Genomic DNA, 5013 nt, shown 5'->3' with positions numbered 1-5013 from the left:
TGTATTTGGTTAAAGACAAAGGGAGATTACTTAGTGAAGGCCTACGGAGAAATGTGGATAAAGAATCAGAAGGCCAAAGGAGAACCAGTAACTACAGCGATTGATAGTTACAAGGCAAACTGAAAAATTATTAAAAAAAATTATGATAGTATTTCACAACGTATGTCAGGAAAGAAGAGGTCGATGGAAGTAGAAGGATATCATCTATTCTCCCTCCCATCACACCCACCCCACTGAGGTCTAGAAGCTCCCCTAGCACAAGCCTCCTGAAGCTTTGCTCACTTCTGGGTGAGGCTTCTAGAATGATCTGGTCCCCAGGGGAATCCTGGCAGACCACAGGCTGAATGGCAAGGATTGGGATGGACCATATTTCTTCTCATGCAGGAGGAAATTAATATACTACCTGAAGTTCTTGAATCAATAAACAAATATTCCCGTTATCTTAAAATTTATAAGTAATAATCAGCAGACTATACTTAGAAAGACATTGGAGGAGGGATGACTGAAAGTGATAGTATGAATATTTTTACAATAAATAATAAATATAGCTAAAGAATCATAAATCAGTAAGTAATAGTTTAAATACATAACTTGGAGTTATTGAGTTCACAATGAAGAGTACTAAAATAGAAACAGTCAGGAAGTTTCCTCTAAGGAAGAAAAGTTGTGACTTTTCATTATAGCTCTCCCTATATGTTTGTGTTTATATATAACATATATAGATGTGTTTATATACTATATATACACACACACACATTACTTTGATTATAATTTAAAATATCTCTTAAACAATGGATTTGACTTACCTTTGAATTTGTCTCAGTATCTACCTTACTTAAGTGCCTTTTGGGGTCATTAGTTTACACAACAAAAAGTTCTAATTGAAATGAAAAAGGAAATTTTTAGTCAATCTATAGTAATTTTTGCTTTCCAAATTTATCTAGCATTGGATGCTGAATGCTTATTCAACATTGCAATTCAATTCCTTGCTTGTTAATATGAGACCCCTTTTTCACTCACTTAGCTTGGCTTGACTTCCTGCCACCCGTTTTTCCAGATGTGAATGAGATAACTAAAGCTCAGGTACTTAAGAAGTCTTAGCAAACCACTAACACTCAGTTAGCCCTCAAAGGAGGGGTCAGAAATTCAGCTCAGTGCAGACAGCATCTGAGAGCTCACCGAAGGGGATATAGCCATAATCCTTAGGCAGCTATGCCCTCATCTTTGCTGGCAGAGGCTTTAAAGACATCTCAGAGAGTTCATTACGCAAATGGAATTGTCTGACAGTGAGGCTGAACTGGACAAGACCGTGGGCATAAATATACGCTGGGTATACTCTTCCACATGCAAGGACACATGGGACAGACCTTCTTAGATCTGGATATATTATTCTGTAATTAATAAAGGGCAAGAAAGTTCATCTTGAGGATGAGTCACAGATAACTTAGAAAATTGGACAGAATCAAAAAGCAATAAAACTTCTTTATCTTATCTAGTCTTTGATGAATACTGAAATTTTCCTGAAGCTCTGAAATACTATTTCTTATAAAATGTACACATACACACACACACAGTACATACACACATACACATCTAAACTCATTGAACACTCAGTTCAAATATATACATATATTTGAATTAGTATATATGCATCTGTATATGTGTTGTATATGTATGTATGTGGGATGTTTGTGCGCATGTGCAGTGAGAGAGAGAAAGAGAACACAGTGCCAAGTAGCTATGTGGTATGGGACAAGTTACTTACAGATGTAAGTTTTCCTCCTTATACAATGAAACTAATAAAAATACCATCCTGAAAGTGTTTGGTCATAATGTTTTTATAGAGCTCACATTAGATGATTTATGTATAACATTAAAGTTATTTCTCTAGATTTCCTTAAAAAAATGTTTTGACGGATTAATTTGTAAGTTCCTTTCCTTTGAACACTACTTGGAGATACTTGAAATGTATCTTGATTAAGAAATCTGCAATCTCTAGGGGCGCCTGGGTGGCTCAGTTGGTTAACTGTCTGCCTTTGGCTCAGGTCATGATCCCAGGGTCCTGGGATTGAGCCCCATGTTGGGCTCCCTGCTCAGTGGGGAGCATGCTTCTCCCTCTTCCTCTCTCTCTCTTTCAAATAAATAAATTTTTTAAAATCTAAGGGAAAAAAAGAGATCTGCAGTATCTCTACAAGTTCTCAGAATGCATTTTTTGTGTGAACAGAGGCACATTCAGGTGGGGTTTACCACGTTTAAGCATTCATCATCACCACTGTATGCCCAATCCCTCTGGTTCAGCAGCTTTATGTCATGGTCTGTAGTGGTTACTTGTGCCAAGAAATCTCCATGGGGATCTCTGCAAGACTGCCTGGGATCATTCCATTCTTCATGTTACCTTAACCTGAGAGATAAAGATTAGGATATAAATTCTGTGCCAATTAAAACAAGATAATGGTGGTATTTAATTCAAATGGGCAAATAAATATTCACTATGTGAAATACATATTTATTTTATAATAATAATTAGCTGACATGGTTTAAAACTTGTGGCTTACACTGTTGGTGCTAGTATAAACTGATCAACATATCTGAAATGGGGTGTCAAGTTCCTGAAAGACTCATACAAGCTCATCTTCTATGACAGAGCATCGACACTTTTAGGAGTTTATCTTAGAGAAATAAATCATGTACAAGAAATGTGTGCATCAGTAGTCACTATCTTGTTTTAAAATTTCAATGTAAATGCCTATGATTATAAAATAAAAACTGAAAGCGAAAGAAATAAATCATAATATGTCCATAAATACAATAAGTAATTAAATACATACATATGTATGTATTTCACATATATATATATGATGTAGAAAAGTTTAATTGTATTATTTAAGTAAAATAAGAGGATATAGAAATATTAACTCTCATATCCTCTCAACAAACACACAGAAACATACAAATATAGGAAAAAAAGGATCTACTTTAAAATATTAGCAGTAGATTAATGGCTCTTTTTATTTTTTTATGATTACTCTTCTTTTTTCCACATATTATATAATGAGCATATATCACTTTTGTAATCAGAAAAACAGCCATTATTTTATAAAATAACCATTTAAAACTTAATGTCTTTCTGCAGCATTTTGTTTTTCTTGTGTTTGCTTATTTCCTACATGAAATATCCTTTTAAGCAGAACGAAATGGGAAATGGTTGCTTTGAGCCAAGAAGGCACAAATTAAAGGAAGTGAAAGCATGTAGCTTTCAAAAGCTATTGACATTATTTCAGAAATTCATCCATCTTATTCTTTTAGCTAGTTTTTGTGGGCTTTTTGTAGGGTTTTTTTTTGAGAAGATTCAGAAATTAAATGACCTTTTCTAACTAAACACATGCAGATGTAGTCACAGGTAATGATGGTATTATGTAAGCTCAGTATGTGCAGTAAACCTTAAAACGTGTATTCTACCAACTAGCAATTTTCCCAATCAGCTTTTATTTTGCTGTGCCACCATCCTTTAAAGCCCTAATCATGTAGGTGGCTCTGGAGAAAGAGCTGTGTTCCGTTTGAACTCAGTGGGTAATGAGGGTATGAGGACTAAATGTGCTTTTTGCTCTCTGTAGCACAGTGTGCATTCCCTGTTTTGCAGTCATTTTCTCCAATTCAATGCAAATTCTTGTAATTTCCCCCAGAAATAAATGCTATTAAATGCCCTATTTCTCTTTCATATGTCAGAAACTTTCTCCCCTGCCATCAGCTGTATTTTTATGTCAAAAGTAAAAATCTACATCATAAGCCGGAGACAGACCCCAAGTAGCCAAAGTTGTCGGCTAGGAGCACGTGCAACTTCCAGCATGAAGCACGTAATTATTAATGTCAAACAGACATCACTGTGGGATGGGCATCACTGTCCTTCATCTCCCCAACTCTACCTGGCTGGTTTCATGTGAGGTCTAAATAAACGGCTCACAAGCGATCACACACACCACACACGAAGACAAAACAAAAACCTAATTAAAACCAGTAGCATGATCACTTCCTAAATTTTAATCCTGTTTGATTTATGATGGTTTAATTCAGACTCTATTTACTGAAGCAGAAAACAGGCTTCATTGAAAAGCCCTGTTGCTTGGCTGATCTCTATTTCAGACTGAGTAAAAATGGCATGATTGCTGGAGGCCATTCAAAATGCCTTGGAATTTTCTTCTCTCTCTCTTTCTCTCTCTCTCTCTCGCTCTCTTTTTTTTTTTTTTTAAGATAGTATGACTCTATATTAGCCTAGGTGTTAATTGAATTAATATGTAAAGAAAGTCAAGGAAGAGCTAATTGAGAAACCGATCTTAAATTAGAAGTAGTTATTTTTATAGTCATTTTTAAATGGTTGTTGACGGGATGCCTCGGTGGCTCAGTGGGTTAAGCCTCTGCCTTCGGCTCAGGTCATGGTCCCAGGGTCCTGGGATCGAGCCCTGCATCTGGCTCTCTGCTTGGCGGGGAGCCTGCTTCCTCCTCTCTCTCTGCCTGCCTCTCTGCCTACTTGTGATCTTTGTCAAATAAATAAATAAAATCTCTAAAAAATAAAAATAAAATGGTTGTTGATCTTTAAAAACAAATATACATGGCATGTCCCACTTGGGAAAACATCACGCAAGAATACATATAAAACATGCAAAGTCTGGAATCACCATGGTGACTGATCTCTCTAGGATAAGGTCAACCAATGTATAATAGACTTAAGAGCAATAAAATCTGGTTAGAAAGTACACAATCCTACTCAATAAAGTCTAGTCCTAGGATACTACATTGTTCATGCAGCTCATTTCAGAGGACATTAAAATGAATGAAGGAAGGAAGGCTTTTTTTAAACACTTGCATAAACTCATTTAATTCTTCTAACTCTGTATTACACAGGAGAAAGCCAAGACTTAGAGAAGTCAAGTGAACTTACTTGGCCTCACACAGAGAGAAAATGGCAGCACTCAGCCTCAAATCCAGGCCATCGAGCCCCAGAGGCCGTTCTCCCAA

At 36.2% G+C, this 5013-nt stretch overlaps 1 non-coding gene across 1 annotated transcript; it reads right to left on the bottom strand.

Moving 5' to 3' along the window:
• Positions 1-234: 234 nt before the first annotated feature.
• Positions 235-367, bottom strand: LOC116880753. Its single transcript, XR_004385267.1, has one exon. It is a non-coding gene; the product is annotated as a small nucleolar RNA SNORA52 (small nucleolar RNA).
• Between the last annotated feature and the right edge of the window lie 4646 nt (positions 368-5013).

This window comes from Lontra canadensis, unplaced genomic scaffold, assembly GCF_010015895.1.
Source record: "Lontra canadensis isolate GAN:19392208 unplaced genomic scaffold, GSC_riverotter_1.0 scaffold67, whole genome shotgun sequence".
Taxonomy (NCBI): domain Eukaryota; kingdom Metazoa; phylum Chordata; class Mammalia; order Carnivora; family Mustelidae; genus Lontra; species Lontra canadensis.
Note: the sequence above shows the minus strand (reverse complement) of the source record. Positions and strands in the feature narration are given on the sequence as shown.